The sequence below is a fragment of the Felis catus genome, chromosome C2 (assembly GCF_018350175.1).
Source record: "Felis catus isolate Fca126 chromosome C2, F.catus_Fca126_mat1.0, whole genome shotgun sequence".
In the NCBI taxonomy this organism is placed as follows: domain Eukaryota; kingdom Metazoa; phylum Chordata; class Mammalia; order Carnivora; family Felidae; genus Felis; species Felis catus.
This window is the reverse complement of record NC_058376.1, coordinates 13,278,166-13,296,663: the sequence shown is the minus strand read 5'-3', so window position 1 is coordinate 13,296,663 and position 18,498 is coordinate 13,278,166. Positions and strand designations below refer to the sequence as shown.

Genomic DNA, 18,498 nt, shown 5'->3' with positions numbered 1-18,498 from the left:
TATTTGTTGGGAGATTTTTGATAACCGATTCAATTTCTTCGCTGGTTATGGGTCTGTTCAAGCTTTCTATTTCCTCCTGATTGAGTTTTGGAAGAGTGTGGGTGTTCAGGAATTTGTCCATTTCTTCCAGGTTGTCCAATTTGTTGGCATATAATTTTTCATAGTATTCCCTGATAATTGTTTGTATCTCTGAGGGATTGGTTGTAATAATTCCATTTTCATTCATGATTTTATCTATTTGGGTCATCTCCCTTTTCTTTTTGAGAAGCCTGGCTAGAGGTTTGTCAATTTTGTTTATTTTTTCAAAAAACCAACTCTTGGTTTCGTTGATCTGCTCTACAGTTTTTTTTAGATTCTATATTGTTTATTTCTGCTCTGATCTTTATTATTTCTCTTCTTCTGCTGGGTTTAGGCTGCCTTTGCTGTTCTGCTTCTAGTTCCTTTAGGTGTGCTGTTAGATTTTGTATTTGGGATTTTTCTTGTTTCTTGAGATAGGCCTGGATTGCAATGTATTTTCCTCTCAGGACTGCCTTCGCTGCGTCCCAAAGCGTTTGGATTGTTGTATTTTCATTTTCGTTTGTTTCCATATATTTTTTAATTTATTCTCTAATTGCCTGGTTGACCCACTCATTCGTTAGTAGGGTGTTCTTTAACCTCCATGCTTTTGGAGATTTTCCAGACTTTTTTCTGTGGTTGATTTCAAGCTTCATAGCATTGTGGTCTGAAAGTATGCATGGTATAATTTCAATTCTTGTAAACTTATGAAGGGCTGTTTTGTGACCCAGTATATGATCTATCTTGGAGAATGTTCCATGTGCACTCGAGAAGAAAGTATATTCTGTTGCTTTGGGATGTAGAGTTCTAAATATATCTGTCAAGTCCATCTGATCCAATGTCTCATTCAGGGCCCTTGTTTCTTTATTGACCGTGTGTCTAGATGATCTATCCATTTCTGTAAGTGGGGTGTTAAAGTCCCCTGCAATTACCACATTCTTATCAATAAGGTTGCTTATGTTTATGAGTAATTGTTTTATATATTTGGGGGCTCCGGTATTCGGCGCATAGACATTTATAATTGTTAGCTCTTCCTGATGGATAGACCCTGTAACTATTATATAATGTCCTTCTTCATCTCTTGTTACAGCCTTTAATTTAAAGTCTAGTTTGTCTGATATAAGTATGGCTACTCCAGCTTTCTTTTGGCTTCCAGTAGCATGATAAATAGTTCTCCATCCCCTCACTCTCAATGTAAAGGTGTCCTCAGGTCTAAAATGAGTCTCTTGTAGACAGCAAATAGATGGGTCTTGTTTTTTTATCCATTCTGATACCCTATGTCTTTTGGTTGGCGCATTTAATCCATTTACATTCAGTGTTATTATGGAAAGATACGGGTTTAGAGTCATTGTGATGTCTGTATGTTTTATGCTTGTAGTGATGTCTCTGGGACTTTGTCTCACAGGGTCCCCCTTAGGATCTCTTGTAGGGCTGGTTTAGTGGTGACAAATTCCTTCAGTTTTTGTTTGTTTGGGAAGACCTTTATCTCTCCTTCTATTCTAAATGACAGACTTGCTGGATAAAGGATTCTCGGCTGCATATTTTTTCTGTCTAGCACCCTGAAAATCTCGTGCCAATTCTTTCTGGCCTGCCAAGTTTCAAAAGAGAGATCAGTCACGAGTCTTATAGGTCTCCCTTTATATGTGAGGGCACGTTTACCCCTTGCTGCTTTCAGAATTTTCTCCTTATCCTTGTATTTTGCCAGTTTCACTATGATATGTCGTGCAGAAGATCGATTCAAGTTACGTCTGAAGGGAGTTCTCTGTGCCTCTTGGATTTCAATGCCTTTTTCCTTCCCCAGTTCAGGGAAGTTCTCAGCTATTATTTCTTCAAGTACCCCTTCAGCACCTTTCCCTCTCTCTTCCTCCTCTGGGATACCAATTATGCGTATATTATTTCTTTTTAGTGTATCACTTAGTTCTCTAATTTTCCCCTCATACTCCTGGATTTTTTTATCTCTCTTTTTCTCAGCTTCCTCTTTTTCCATAACTTTATCTTCTAGTTCACCTATTCTCTCCTCTGCCTCTTCAAGCCGAGCTGTGGTGGTTTCCATTTTGTTATGCACTTTGTTTAAAGCGTTTTTCAGCTCCTCGTGACCGTTCCTTAGTCCCTTGATCTCTGTAGCAAGAGATTCTCTGCTGTCCTGTATACTGTTTTCAAGCCCAGCGATTAATTTTATGACTATTATTCTAAATTCACTTTCTGTTATATCATTTAAATCCTTTTTGATCAGCTCATTAGCTGTCGTTATTTCCTGGAGATTCTTCTGAGGGGAATTCTTCCGCTTGGTCATTTTGGATAGTCCCTGGCGTGGTGAGGACCTGCAGGGCACTTCCCCTGTGCTGTGGTGTATAACTGGAGTTGGTGGGCGGGGCCGCAGTCAGACCTGATGTCTGCCCCCAGCCCACCGCTGGGGCCACAGTCAGACTGGTGTGTGCCTTCTCTTCCCCTCTCCTAGGGGCGGGATTCACTGTGGGGTGGTGTGGCCCATCTGGGCTACTTGCACACTGCCAGGCTTGTGACGCTGGGGATCTGGCGTATTAGCTGGGGTGGGTAGGCAAGGTGCATGGGGGCAGGAGGGGCAGGCTTAGCTCGCTTCTCCTTAGGTGATCCACTTCAGGAGGGGCCCTGTGGCAGCAGGAGGGAGTCAGATCCGCTGCCGGAGGTTTGGCTCCACAGAAGCACAGAGTTGGGTGTTTGCGCGGAGCGAGCAAGTTCCCTGGCAGGAACTGGTTCTCTTTGGGATTTTGGCTGGGGGATGGGCGGGGGAGATGGCGCTGGCGAGCGCCTTTGTTCCCCACCAAACTGAGCTCTGTCGTCAGGGGGCTCAGCAGCTCTCCCTCCCTTTGTCCTCCAGCATTCCCGCTTTCCTAGCAGAGCTGTTAACTTATGACCTCCCAGACGCTAAGTCGCGCTTGTTGTCAGAACACAGTCTGTCAGGCCCCTCCGCTTTTGCAAGCCAGACTCAGGGGCTCTGCTTGGCAGGCGAGCCGCCCCTCCGCCCCGGCTCCCTCCCGCCAGTCCGTGGAGCGCGTACCGCCTCGCCGCCCTTCCTACCCTCTTCCGTGGGCCTCTCGTCTGCGTTTGGCTCCGGCGACTCCGTTCTGCTAATCCTCTGGCGGTTTTCTGGGTTATTTAGGCAGGTGTAGGTGGAATCTAAGTGATCAGCAGGACGTGCGGTGAGCCCAGCGTCCTCCTAAGCCGCCATCTTGCAAACCTGAAGGTAAGTTTTCATTCAATGAATGTAATACCACATTTCTAGTGAGTGGGGGTCAGAGAGAGAGAGAGAGAGTCTATTGGACAATGAGACAGCCGCATGTCACTCCTTGACTCTACTGCAGCCTTTCCATATCTATCTGAAACTCCACTATTCTCTACTTGCCTCTTGCCTTATATAAGTCTTGATTGTCCCCAGAAATCAATGTGGTCTGAAGAAGCAAAAGTTAATCACGTGCAATGGATCAGGGCCCTGAACACTAATTCTTCTGTGGTAGGAACAGAACTTCAATCAACCAATTTTTTTTCTGTTGGTTTGCTTATTTGTTTTTGACACTCACTAAGTCCTGGTAAAGAAGCGCAGATAAAACATAACAACGTATTGCGTTTTAAGTGCTTCACGTGTTACCTCACTGAGTTTCTACAATAACCCTATGGAGTCATCGCTAAGGCAGAGAGAAGGTAAAGAACTTGTCCAAAGCTTCACATTGCTGACATAACACCAGGATCTGCACAAGGCAGTCTGACTGTGTGACACCATTCTAGATGTGGTCTCAAGTCATTTTATTCAAATGCCTTCATGGCAAAGAAGGGCATGAATAAAGAACATTAAGAAGCAGGTTGATAGTTTGCTCTTAAAATGGTGGTAAGATGTCTACTCCCAGTTGGGAACCACAGCAGCCCCTAGTTATTTAGAACAGGTTGAAAGATGTCGTATGATTTTTTTGGAGGGAGAAGAGTTTCTTGACAACCAAAAATGACTCCTTCCTTTGACTCTCTCAGCCCTCAGTTGACCGAGGCTTCTTATCTTACTTACCAGGAGAGCGAAGAGTCTCATTACAAATGTTCGCTTAATGGACTCCCCAGTTTAATGGTCACTCCCCATCACCTCCAAAACACACACTAATCAATGCCCATGGCATGTTGTATGCTCATAGTTAGTTGACCACTCTCTCACCCACCTGCTGATTTATCTGCTGTGCTTACTGAGTCCATTGTGTTAGCACCTAAACATTTTTATGCTGGTTGTACTATTACAGTAAATAATTAATTTAATTAAATATGATGGGAACCATCTTTTTAGAAACAAATCGAACACCTACAATGTGCCAGGCTCTGTTCTTCATGCTCGGAATCAGCTGGTGAACAAAGCAACGAAGATTTCTTTTTCTCATGTAATGTATGCTTTTTTCTCTTTATTTTTTAATTTTTTAATTTTTTGAGAAAGAGAGAGTGTGAGCAGAGGAGGGGCAGAGAGAGAGGGACAATCTCAAACGGGCTCTGCACCGTCAGCGCAGAGCCCGATGTGGGACTCGAACTCACGAAACTGTGAGATCATGACCAGAGCTGAAATAGAGTCAGACGCTTAACAGATTGAGCCGCCCAGGCGCCCCCCCCAACTTATGTTCTACGCAAAAGGATATAACCTACCTTACAGACTGTGTCTCTGAGTTGCCTGCTTCCACGAGACTCAACAAATGTGAGTTGCTCAAAAGTTTTGCTTAATTTGGTATGGTTGCGACAACTGTAAAAAGATTTGAAAAAACATTGCAAGGATCTGGAAGGAGGCCACACTCAGAACATTTCACAAGTATTTTTAAATTCTTGTTCTATTTTAAAGAAGTCAAAATTAGAAATATATGGATGTGACTTATAGAAGAAAAATAATGAAGCCATCCAATCAGCAAACCCATACCCAAGAAAGGCTTTGGGCATTTATCAGAAAATAGGTGAAGATTCCTTACTTTACATATTTTAAGTTAAACTGAAGTGGTTGAGGTAAGTATGCATCTTTTCCATTTTTAATACGGATTTGCACTGTAAGTGGTCTTTTTTTTCCTTAAGTTTTTAAAATTTATTTTAGAGAGAGAGACAGAGTGCATGCCCACGTGTGCAAGGGGCAGAGAGAGAGAATCCCAAGCAGGCTCCATGCTGTCAGCATTGAGCCTGATGCGGGCCTCGATCACACAACCAAGAGATCATGACCTGAGCCAAAGTCAAGAGTCAGTTGCTGTCAACTGAGCCACCTGGGTGCCCCTGTACATGGCCTTTTTTGATTGGTAACCAACAGCTAGTGCCACCTGGGTTAAAGAATTTCTGCTCTGTTTTTCAAGGACCGGTGGAATCAAAAACCACCAGGGGAACTGCAGTCCTGAATCCAAAGTTCTGGGAATGAGCCCTCGGAGTCTGTATTTAAATAAAACTTCTAGGAACTGGCTGAGAAAGGCTGGCCACGAGGGCTCTCCTGCTGGTCAGGGCAAAACCCCTAGGTCCTTCTTGGTCTGGACCTTCAACCTTGAAGATCAGGACTCAAGACACCATTTCATGGGAAAGCTCCATCCTGTCTTCAGAGGACAAAACCTTTATAGAGGTCTCATTTTGAACTGTGTCAAAGCAGAGACCTGGTGTTAAAATAAATGAAAGTCAACTTGCAATTCTTAGGTGCACCAAGGAGATTAATAAAAGCTCCTTGACTCCGGCAGTTTATGATCTTGGGACAAACTCCGCCTGTGTCAGTAGGTTATATTGCTAGACAGTATACAGTCTAATTAATAGCAGAATCACATGCTACCGATCCTGTAGGGCTGGGAGAGACTCAGGATGACCAATGGTCCCCATCTGCCCAGGATTAGGAGGTGTCCTCAGATGTGGAAGTTTCAGCGCCAAAATGGAGACAGTCTGGAGCCAACTGGGAGAGTTGGTCACTATAGAGAAGGATGGCTTTGCTGGCAAGCACGGTGGGGAAGGCATTGCAGAGGAGGAAGAGAAGTGGAGTGGTGCTGGAATCTAGAAGAATGTACAGCGACCCAGAGCTTGGCGGGGAGATAGAGAATGCTAATACAAATACACGGGTGGCCTCCGGGATCCCCAGCGCTGGTAGTTTCAATCCGGGTATTTTAGACAGAGCGTGCGCTTAGCAATTGCTTGGCACGTTGCTGCAAGAAGCGAGACGGAGTAAGTGGTTTTGCAGGCTCAACTGCTGACAGGGCCTGTGTGCACCTACCTCTGAGTTGAGGATAATTAGCTCGTGTCTGCAGCAGCTTCGAGCGTGTGCAGCCCGCCCCGAAACCCAGATGTTATTAGTCGGTCAGCACCACCTTAACAAAACCACAATTCAGCGGTCCCATCATCCCTTATTTCTTCCCCATTCCTTTGAGGGAGCCGGATGCCTGCAGGTTTCAGGCGAGTCGGGCGTCTCACGGGAACAGTAGAGGCTACGGTGTCTGACGCCACCCGTGGGAATGGGCTTCAAACCGGTTCCGGGCCCGGTGGTCAGCCTGGGGGGCCAGTTTCTGAAGTAGGCCATCGACCTCCTATTAGGGGCTTTGCATTCTTCATCCCGCCTCCTCTCTGGTTGCTGGCGTGTTTACAGATCTCCTTCCTAGATGTATCATAACCTTGTATCAACCATCCCTGTGACATCACAGGCCAGATGCTATATCAATAGACATCATAGCTTTTAAAAAATGTTTATTTATTTTGAGAGAGAGTGTGCAAGCAGGGGAAGGGGGAGGGAGGGAGGGAGAGAGAGAGAGAGAGAGAGAGAGAATCCCCAGCAGGCTCTGTGCTATCAGCACAGAGCTGGATGCAGGGCTCGAACCCATAAACCGTGAGATCATGACCTGAGCTGAAATCAAGAGTCAGGCGCTTAACTGAGCCACCCAGGCGCCCCGAGGTCACATATCTTTTAATGAGAGAGCTGCTAATGTGGCAATGCAGCTGAAAACACTGAAGGACAGCCCCCTCTCCACCCTGAGCTCAGGCCAACTGCCTGAGGGTCCAGGTCAAAGGGCTCTGGTGAGGGCTGAGCTCTCAAAAGCATGTGTGTACATATATGTACATACATATATGTATGTATGAGAGTGTGTATGTTGCATGTGGTACATATGTAGGGCGAGTGGGTGTATATGTGTGTGTGTATATGTGTGAGTGGGTGTACCTGTGTATGGGTGTATCTGTGCACATGTGTGGGAATGGTGTATGTTGTATGTGTATGTGTGTGTGTAGGTTGTGTGTATATGTGGTGTGTGCATGTGTATGTCCACATGTGTGTATGTGCACACATAGGTACGCACACAGCCTTCTTGAGGGATCCCGGAGAGTTGGTGGTTATGCTCTGGGCCCCAGCTGGTGAACAGGCTTGCCAGCCCCTGGATGTGGGTGCCGAGACATCTCCCTGTTCCTCGTTCTGGTGAGAGGGTGAATGACAGTGCCAGGGACGTGGGAGGGGGAAGTCAACCGATGCAGAACCCAGGCTGGGCTCTCGTCCTGTCATCGTCCCTCGCCCGGTCGGAGTTCACAGCAGAGGGAATCACAGGAGGGTTTCACCGCAAACCATAACCAGCCTCAGACACCGGGCCAATCTGCCCATCTACTGGGAGCAGTTTGCCAGGCCATCGTTGCTAAGCAGTAGATACAAATCCTTCACGTGAGCCCTCCAGCTTCCAGATTTATTTGGAGGATCCCACCCCTCGGCCAGCCCACCACACAGGGTGGACGGAGTGAGGAGTCAGCAAAGCTGATTCACTTCAGACGTTTTGTAAAGACCAGAAGTCGAGGCTATTCCCGCAGGACGGCTGTTAAGAGGTCTTGAAAAATCTACGTGGTAGATGGAATACACTGGCCGCTTCCTACGTGACCGTGGAGGAAGAGGTGAACTCTTACTAAGCAGATCAACGGTTTAAAAACCCAGAGAGACAGACTGGGAAGCAGAGAAGCCAAGAACATGAGTGTCCATTCGCTGTCATGAGCCCCGAAATCTGAATGCCAAGGATTCCTTGGGATTAGACTCTTTGGCTTTCTTTCTGACGGGCTTAGGCAAGTGCCGTCAGTTCCCTGGCACATGAGTGTGTTTTCCCCCCAGCAACAGCGCCCACGTAAGTTATTGCACAACTCAGTCATCCGACATGGCCTTAAGAAAAGGGAGTGCTGTGTGAATAGGGGTTAGGAGCTGTTTAAAGGTGACAGCATACTCCTCTTTCATATTAAGTCTTTTAAATTGCCACATCAAATACCTGAATGACCCATGACCCTTGTCTGCATGATCACACAGAGACATTTGCAGCCCCTTTTGTTGGAAAGGAAAGTGCGTGCTACCTCCTGACCAGACTTCAGACAAGCTGGCCTCTGGCCACTGGTTTTATTTTGCTCTAAAAACGATGGGTTCTCTTGATCTGCAGTGAGACGCCTTTGTACCGATAACCATCTGACTGCTCTTCCTTTCTTCTCTCTGCCTTTCATTCTTTTCTTTCACTTGTGTTGACAGAGAACCTATGAGTGATGAAAAAGAAATCATGTTTCTGGCAGTCACTGAAGTTCACTCCATATTTTCCCCACACTCATTTCAGCTGTAGGAACTTCACATTTTGGGATTTCATGTAAATGTTACTTACAGGGACGCCTGGGTGGCTCAGTCGGTTAAGCATCCGACTCTTGATTTCAGCTCAGGTCGAGATCTCACGGTTCACAAGATCGAGCCCTGCATGGGGCTCTGCACTGACAGCGAGGAGCGTGCTTGGGATTCTCTCTCTCTCCTGTCTCTCTGCTCTTCCCCCGTGCTTGTGTGCTCTCTCTCTCTCTCTCTCAAAATAAGTGAATAGACTTAAGAAAAAACCCTTTACTTACAATATACATCAGAGCTACCCAAAAGAACTTTCTGCAATGATGGAAATCGTCTATATCCACGCTGTCCAGTACAGTAGCCACTACAGGTGGCCCTTGAGCACCTCAAATGTGACTCACGTGACAAAGGAACCACATTTAAAACTTTACTTAATTGATTTAAATTTAAATAGCTGCATGTGGCTGCAGGCTATCCTAGGGAACAGTGCTATTACAGAGCATATATGTGTCTCCAAGGCTTTCCTCCTCCCCTGCTCCCTCCAAATCCAAGTTCGCTTTTTTTTTTTTAAACTATAAGTGACCCTGGCACGCTTCAGCATCCCTCTCTAGGCTCCTTAACATGAGAGGAAGTAAGCAAACACTCAGCTTGTTGCCCTACAATTTCTGCAGCTCTCAGACTCCTTCATGTGGAGGCTGGGAGGGGGGTTGGGAGAGGCTTACTGAAATGTCAGTAACATGGTGAGAAAACGTCCGTTCTCCACCAGGCATTTCCTTTGTTGACACGACAGGTTTTCTCTGTGTCCGTGTGAGGAGAGCAACGGCTCACCCCGAAATGGAATGCCCGACGTCTCAGGTGGGTGATGTTTCTATTTCAGTTTAATGTGTGTTTAAACTCATATAAGTTCCTTGAGTTATGTATGCTTGAAGGTACGACATTATAAATGTTTTAGGAGTAAGCCTGTGGAAATTGCATTGCGATTACATAACCAGAGAAGAATTTGACGAGTCCTGGGTTTGCATGAAGGAAAGCAGCTCAGGAGGGAGCTGAACCTCCAACCAAAGCCCCACGTCCCCAGGACAGAATCATCGGAGTGTGACCCGGGTGATACTGGCAAAGAGCCCGGGCGAGGAAGATGGTTGGGAAAGGTGGATTTACTCAAACGGGCTCCTGGGAAAAGAAAGGACAAGGAGTTTCCAGGGTGGAAAAAATAAATTTCCTACTTTTAGCGAAGGTCGAAGGCAGTTATTGAGCCCTGAAAGGAGAAAGTGGGTGGAAAGAGAATATAGCACAGATAATGTGTACCTGGAAAAGGTCTGGGGACTGAAGACAGCTCATGGGTGTCAGAAGAACAGGACAGATGGGGTCTGCCCGTGATTGGGTGTCACACAGACACTACGTTAAGGGGATGATGACCAGGTCTGGGGAGGAGTCCTTGTTTAAAACGGGAGAAAGGGTCTCCTTCACTTATTCAGCCATCCGGCTGTTTAGGTCTGCTCAGGCTGCTGTAACAAGATACTATAGACTAGGTGGCTTACACACCAGCAATTTATTTTTCTCACAGTTCTGGAGGCTGGGAGCCGGCTGATTTGGTTACTAGTGACAGATCTCTTCTGGCTTGTACCTTCTTGCTGTGTCCTCACATGGTAAGGTGGGGTAAGGGAAGGAGGGAAAGGGAGAGAGAGAGAGAGAGAGAGAGAGAGAGAGAGAGAGAGAGAGAGAGATGGAGTGGGGGAGGGGGAGAGGAGAAGGGAGGGGAGGAGGGAGGGAGGGAGGCAGAGAGCTGCCTGTCATCTCTTCCTATAAGGGCCCTAATCCCATCAGGCCATAGTCCCACCCTCATGAGCACATCTAACCCTCATTGCCTCCCAAAGGCCCCATCTCCTAATACCATCACACTGGGAATTAGCACTTCAGTGTGTGAATTTGGAGGGGAAGACAAATTATAAGTATATAGCATCAGCCATTCAACAAATATTTATTGAGCACTAGTTACTAAGTGCTACAGTTATATTGAGTAAAACACCAATCTCAGTCTCAAGGAACTCAATGCAAACAATCACAGCCCAAAGACCTAAGTGCACTAATAGAGAAAGTGCTGGAAGGTGCACAGAGGATGAGGGACCGGCTCTGCTTGGGGGTGTACGGATTAGGGTTATGTGACATTTGAGCGACTCTTCTCTTCTCTTCTCTTCTTTCTCTTCTCTTGTCTTGCCTTCCCTTCCCTTCCCTTCCCTTCCCTTCCCTTCTTCCTTCCTCTCTTCCTTCCTTCCTCCCTTCCTTCCATACCTCATTCATTCAATCAAAAAGTTTATCAAGTGTCTACCAAATACAAAGTCCTATTCTACTGCCCAAGGTCATGGCGCTCAATGAGTCAGACAAAAATACTTGACCTTTGGTGATTATATTCTAGAGGAATAAGATAATAAATAATAAGCAACTAGGTAAACTATTACACAGTCTATCATATTATTATTTCTTTGCCTCAGGTTTATTTTTTAAAATCTTTATTATTGAAGTGTACTTAACACATGATGTTCAGGCGTACAACATAGTAATTCAATGATTGTATATATTACAAGCATCTCTCGAAGAACTAGGGAGGTACAGAGAGGGTGATTCCCAGACAGAGGTGACAATATGTGCCAAGTCAGGAAGGTGGTCGAGGCACAGTGTGTTCTGACATTTGGGATGATCTGTTGTGTCATGGGATTATTAATGATGGCATGGGCTAGGATAGGTCAGCAGGAGATGACATTAGAGAGACAGGTTGGACTTGGAGGAAGATCCAGATATGCCATGCTAAGGACTTTGAACCTGCTCTCAAAGGAAATGGGGAGTCTGAGAACTAGAACAGAGTTTTAAACAGGAGAATGTGCAGACCTACGTGTAGGAAGCTAGTGGGCATTGCATTAATGTGCTGGGGCTGCCATCACAAAGTACTACGGACTGGATGGCTGAAACAACAGAAATTTATTTTCTTACAGTCCTGGAGACTGGAAGCGCAAGATCGAGGTGCTGGAAGGTTCAGTCTCTTCTGAAGCCTCTCTTCTTAATTTGTAGATGGCCGTCTTTTCCCTGTGTCTTCACATGGTCTTCCCTCTATAGTGTGTGCCTGTCTGTGTCCGAATTTCCTCTTTTTGTGAGGACACAAGTCCTATCGGATTAGGGCTTACCCTGATGACCTCGTTTTAGCTTGCAACCTCTTGAAAAGGCCCCATCTCTAAATATAGTTACATTCTGAGGTACTGGAGGTTAGGGCTTTAACACACGAGTATGGACGGGGGCTGGGGAGGTGGGGGCACAATTCAGCCCATCACAGGCATCCATACTGAAGGTAGGCTGGATAACAAAGGCTGGTAGGTGATGAACTACTTTAAAGCTCTTTGGTACAAATTCACTTGTTGAGTAATGGTGAAGACCTGATTGGGGGCTGTGGTGGGGACAGAGAGGAGCTGGTAGTTTGTGGCGGCATTGGGAGGCTAATGGCTGAAACTAAGTCAAGGAATTTACTAGAAGGGAGAAGTTTGTACCCCTTAACTCAGAATTCCTACCTAATGTCAACAAATATTTGACACACAAATGGGTGCAGATGAAAGCCCGTGAGTTCAGGATATAACAGATACCCTGACTGCAAGGTGATGAGATCCAGCCTCAGTGTCACACCCAGGATCGCTGCTGAGGTAGAAGTGTGACACTTTTTATAATAATTTCTTATCTGAGAGCTCTTCATCCTGCTAATAAATTCTTTTTTTTAATATGAAATTTATCGTCAAATTGGTTTCTATACAACACCCAGTGCTCATCCCAACAGGTGCCCTTCTCAATACCCATCACCCACCCTCCCCTCCCTCCCACCCCCCCATCAACCCTCAGTTTATTCTCAGTTTTTAAAAGCCTCTTGTGGTTTGGCTCCCTCCCTCTCTAACTTTTTTTTTTCCTTCCCCTCCCCCATGGTCTTCTGTTAAGTTTCTCAGGATCCACATAAGCGTGAAAACATATGGTATCTGTCTTTCTCTGTATGACTTATTTCACTCAGCATAATACTCTCCAGTTCCATCTACGTTGCTACAAAAGGCCATATTTCATTCTTTCTCATTGCCAAGTAGTATTCCATGGTGTATATAAACCACAATTTTTTTATCCATTCATCAGTTGATGGAAATTTAGGCTCTTTCCATAATTTAGCTATGGTTGAAAGCCTGCTAATAAATTCTGCTTCTCTATGTGCACAAGAGCTTGAGCATACACCTTCATCAGGTCTAAACAAAGGGACTAGTATATTTCCTAATGTCCTGAAGAAGTGGTTGGTGACAGATCTGATTTAGGGGAGCAGATTTATCTAGAAAAATCATTGGAGGGACTCAGGTACAGTGAAAGTGATCCTTTGCTCCCTATTAAACCTCATCGTGCCTATGTTGTATATTCTCAGCATTACCGAGACGATTGCTTTATCACATTACTTATGTCATATACTTGTTTTTGACTCAATGCCGGAAACACCTGGACCAGAGAGGTCCCTGACTTCATTGAAAAACAGCTTCCAAGTTTCAGCAACTTTTAAAAATAGAATTTCTAAAGTCTTCCCTTTGACTAGAACAAGCAATCCTAAAATTTGTATGGAACCACAGAAGACCCTGAATAGCCAGAGTAATATTGACGAAGAAAACCAAAGCAGGAGGCATCACAATCTCAGACTTTAGCCTCTACCACAAAGCTGTAATCATCAAGACAGTATGATATTGGCACAAAAACAGACACATAGATCAATGGAATAGAACAGAGAACCCAGAATTGGACTCACAAATGTATGGCCAACTAACCTTTGACAAAGCAGGAAAGAGTATCCAATGGAAAAAAGACAGTCTCTTTAACAAATGGTGCTGGGAGAACTGGACAGCAACATGCAGAAGAATGAAACTAGACCACTTTTAAACATTAAAAAAAAAAAAAAAGGGGGTGCCTGGGTGGCTCAGTCGGTTAAGCGGCTGACTTCGGCTCAGGTCATGATCTCGCGGTCCGTGAGTTCGAGCCCCGCGTCAGGCTCTGTGCTGACAGCTCAGAGCCTGGAGCCTGTTTCAGATTCTGTGTCTCCCTCTCTCTGACCCTCTCCTGTTCATGCTCTGTCTCTCCCTGTCTCAAAAATAAATAAAAAACGTTAAAAAAAAAAAAAAGAAAGAAACTAGACCACTTTCTTACACCATACACAAAATAAACTCAAAATGAATGAAAGACCTAAATGTGAGACCGGAAACCATCAAAACCCTAGAGGAGAAACCAAGCAAGAATCTCTTTGACCTCAGCCTCAGCAATTTCTTGCTCGACACATCTCCAAAGGCAAGGGAATTAAAAGCAAAAATGAACTACTGGGACCTCACCAAGAGAAAAAGCTTCTGCACAGCAAAGGAAACAATAGACAAGACTGAAAGGCAACTGATGGAATGGGAAAAGACCTTTGCAAATTACATATCGAATAAAGGGTTAGTATCCAAAATCTACAAAGAATTTACCAAACTCAACACCCAAAAAACAAATAATCCGGTGACAAAATGGGCAGAAGACATGAATAGACACTTTTCCAAAGAAGACATCCAGATGGCCAACAGACACGTGAAAAGATTCTCAATGTCACTCATCATCAGGGAAATACAAATTAAAACCACACTGAGATACCACCTCACACCGGTCAGAGTGGCTAAAATTAACAACTCAAGAAACAGATGCTGGCGAGGATGTGGAGAAATGGGAACCCTCTTGCACTGTTGGTGGGAATGCAAACTGGTGCAGAGGCTCTGGAAAACAGTGTGGAGGTTCCTCAAAAAATTAAAAAGAGAACTACCCTATGACCCAGCAATAGCATTACTGGGAATTTACCCAAGGGATACAGGAGTGCTGATTCGTAGGGGCACATGTACCCCAGTGTTTATAGTAGCACTATCAACAATAGCCAAATTATGGAAGGAGGCCAAATGTCCATCAACTGATGGGTAAAGAAGATGTGGTATATATATATATATATATATATATATATATATATATATATACACACACACACAATGGAATAGTACTTGGCAATGAAAAAGAATGAAATCTTGCCATTTGCAACAACGTGGATATAACTGGAGGGTATTATGCTAAGTGAAATAAGTCAGTGAGACAAAGACAGATATCATATGTTTTCACTCCTATGTGGAAGTTGAGAAACTTAACAGAAGACCATGGGAGAGGGAATGAAAAAAATATATATTGTTACAAACAGAGGGAGGCAAACCATAAGAGACTTTTGAATACAGAGGACAAACTGAGGGTGGAAGGGAGTGGAGGGGTGTGTGTGTCGGGGGGGGGAATTGGTGATGGGCATTGAGGAGGGCACTAGTTGGGATGAGCACTGGGTGTTGTATGTAAGTGATGAACCACGGAATCTACCTCCAAAACCAAGAGCACACTGTATACACTCTATGTTAGCCAATTTGACAATAAATTATATTAAAAAACAAACAAACAAAGGTTAGATGTAATGCTATTAAAAGACATCAAAAAAAATAATAATAAAGTCTTCCTTTGAGTCATTGCCCCAGAACTGAACTCTCCTGCTTTTTCCTCTTCAGAACTCCTTCATGCTGCTGGGTCACTGCCACTTCTGTCTTCCTCCAAAATACCACCTCGTACCTAGAGCACGGCACCACTAAGCACGGGTAAGAGGGGAGAAGGCAGTGAAGGTGTGTATGGCACAGTTCCTGCCTCCAGGAGCACACAGTCTCCTGAAAGAAAAGAGAAGCGCAGGATGTTGAAATGGGACTCTTGTCTCTCTTTTTGGCTGAGGCACCAAGTCAATAGATACAACAGCAATGACATTGCAAAGTGAGGCATGTGGTTTCCCAGGCAGGACTGCAAAGGAGGTCACTGGGAAGCCAGCTTTGAGGCCCCAGCTGACCACCAGCTGCAGCCTATACAAAACACTGGAGAGGCCAAGAGAGAGGCTGGAGGTTAGACAGAGGACTCCTTTGAAGAGAAATAGGCAGTGTGCACTGAGTTTTATCCCTCCATGGAGGGGGAGATGGTGCTGCTACCTTCTTTCCTCGATCTGTGAGGGTGACTTCAAAAACACCTTTGGACAGCTTGTCAGGTATTCCCAGGAAAATGGATAACTCAGGGGACCAGAGTCTGGGTATGTGGATTCTCACGAGTGAGAGGTTGGCTGAGGCCACAGAGAAAAGGGCTGTGTGCCTGCACTTGAACTGACCACAGGCCAAAGATGCATGTTCACTGTGGACCAGAGGTGAGTGTGTGTGTGAGAGAGAGAGAGAGCCCTGGGGGATTATCATAGAGAAGGCCCAGAGCAGAAAGAAGCTAGAGGAATTGCTATGTGACCATGGGCCAAAGGAGGGCTTTTAAGTGACCAGCTAGATGCGACTCTTCTGCCTGAGTCACAGGCATGATAGGTGGGAAGTAGCCCCAGTTTTGGGGGCAGGAAGGAGGCTCAGAGAAAGAATTGGCTTCACATAGGAGTCATGTGACCAAAGGCTGCTTCCTCTGCCCCTTCCCTGATTCTAACCTTGGCAAGGACAGAGGTACAGCCAGCAAGGTGAGTGAAAGAGAGAAGAAACCAACCGCATGGTTCCAAGGGCCCACCAGAAGGAGGCCCAAACCGATAGGGAGGGACTTTAACGTTAAATGGAAATTTGACCATCATGTGGGCTGGATATTGTGAACGTATTATCTGAGAGAAGCAAGAAGCCGCGAGGCCTGCCTGAGATTTCATATGGTGGCAGAGAAAGAGCCAGCCCCTCCAGTGGGTTGAACCCACTCTTTTAGGGTAAGGAAACACTGTGTTCTGATTGTACTTGGTGATTTTCCCTCTTTCCAGTACTGGTTCTATGCACACATAATGATGATCTCAGGCAGAATAACGTACCCGTCTCTTGTTGCCTCAGCGCACACCCATTGGATTCCTGCTCTGTGCCAGACCCAGCCGACTCTGGGAAACAACAGGGAACAAAACCAGGCAAGGCCTTGACCCTTCAGTCAAGGGGAGGGAGAACTGACAGTCCAGCTGGGGAGACTCTAGACCCTATGAAACAAACTCACGTGCAGCATGTTTTGAGAATGTGATGAGGGAGGAATCACACAGGAGTGGAGTAGAAAAGAGGAAAGGCTTCCTGGAAGAGAGAGGACGGAGTTGGGTCCTGCAGAAGTGGCCAGCCCTGGGAAGCAATGGCCAAGAAGGCTCTCCAGACAGAGTGACCAGTGTTCAGGCACATCATGGGAGAGGAGTGGTCCAATGTCGTGTCAGCACAGGGTGTGCAAAAGGCCAAATGAGTATGAGTCTATTATAGGAAATAGAATACAGTAGGCAAATCTACAGAGATGGGAAGCAGATTGGTGATTGCCTAGGGTTGAGGGGGTTGCTAATGAGCACAGGGGCTCTTGTTGGGAAAAGGAAATTTCCGAAAATTTGATTGAGGTGATGGTTACCTTAAATACATTAAATATACTGAAACCATTGAATTAGACACTTGAAATGAGTGAATTTCATGGTATACGAATTATATCTCAAAAAGCTGCTAAAAAAAGAATCCAGTCACAGCACAATAAATATAGATGATACAATCCGTAGAGAATTCAGAGTCTGGCAACACTAGACAACATGTCATTTAAGAATAGGTGGCAAAACTATAAAGAAATCAGGGGAATACAGTCAATAATATTGTAATAACTTTGTACAGTGACAGATGATAACTAGACTTACTGTGGGGATATTATAGGGTATTGTATGTCAGTTATACTTCAGTAATAATAATAAAAAAAAAGGAAATAAAGGGAATGATCCTGCAAATGTCAGGGCAAAATTCGTTCTTGGAGGCAGGAGGGAAACAGGTAAATGGGGGAGTACAGAAGTCAGTGACCATCTAACAAAGCCGACATAGCTGAGTCTTACTGTGACTGGTGGTTTCACAGGCATGATCTTTATAAAAATAGCTGTACATCCCTTAGGAACAATCTTTTGAATGTATGACATGTTTCAAAATAAATAAAGACAAAAGGGGAGGAGGCCAAATGAGAGACAGGACCAAAAGTCCCCTGGCACTCATGGGGAAGAGTCCAGAGCACGAGGTGAGACCTAACGAGGGAGACGATGGGGAGCCATTGAACGTACTTGAGGAGACAGCAAGGGGATGGGAGAGGTAGTTTAGGAAGGTAACCAGGCTCTGTGAGCAAGATGGATGGGAGCAGGGAGTGGCCCTGGGTGGGGAGAAGTTCCGGGGGAGAGAGAACAGGGTCTGAGCGTGTGCAGTGGGCCAGTCGGGGAGGGGGTGCCATGGGAATGGCGTGAGGACCACTGTGCAGAAATCAGTGATGTAAGAGTAAGGGATGAAGGATGCCTGGGAGAATGAATGACAGCATGGTGGGCAGAGATAGGGAGTCAGGGAGGAGGGGCTGGAGGGAAGCAGAGATGAATAGTTTAGACTTGGCTACGTATGGAGTATAAGAAACTACTATATTAAAAAGTGAGGGATCTCAGGAGCTTGCAACTATAACTCTTGGCAAATTGTAGGTTCCCACATAATTATGGGATCTTTCCAAGTTCTATTTGGGCCAGGTTCTTTGAGGAACCTGCCTGTCTTTTGTAGTCCCAACCCTCTCTGTATCTCAGCCTGATCTGCAGTCCCCGCCTCCCACCACTTTCCAAGATGTAGGACGAGATGAGTCCCGTTGGTTTAGCCCGGGGCCTTGGCAGTGCCGATTTGAGAGGAGGCTTTTTGGCTTCCCAGCTCTGAAAACTCTCCTTGAATAAATTGTTCTTGGCTACCCCAGGTTCCTGCTGCTCTGGGAACCTTATTTGGCATAGCTTGTGAGAGGAGCAGAAATGAAGGTCCCCAGGAGGT

At 45.5% G+C, this 18,498-nt stretch overlaps 1 long non-coding RNA gene across 2 annotated transcripts in view; it reads left to right on the top strand.

The window, feature by feature from the left end:
* The window catches only part of LOC109503347, a 56,864-nt gene that overhangs the window by 29,323 nt on the left and 9,043 nt on the right, over positions 1-18,498 (top strand). The window contains exons 2-4 of one of the 2 annotated variants that reach the window (XR_006584845.1): positions 9,402-9,466; positions 10,176-10,257; positions 15,220-15,306. This is a non-coding gene — a long non-coding RNA (uncharacterized LOC109503347). Of the gene's footprint in view, positions 1-9,252; positions 9,467-10,175; positions 10,258-15,219; positions 15,307-18,498 lie in introns of those variants that run through there. The other variant, XR_002735806.2, reaches the window with a different exon arrangement.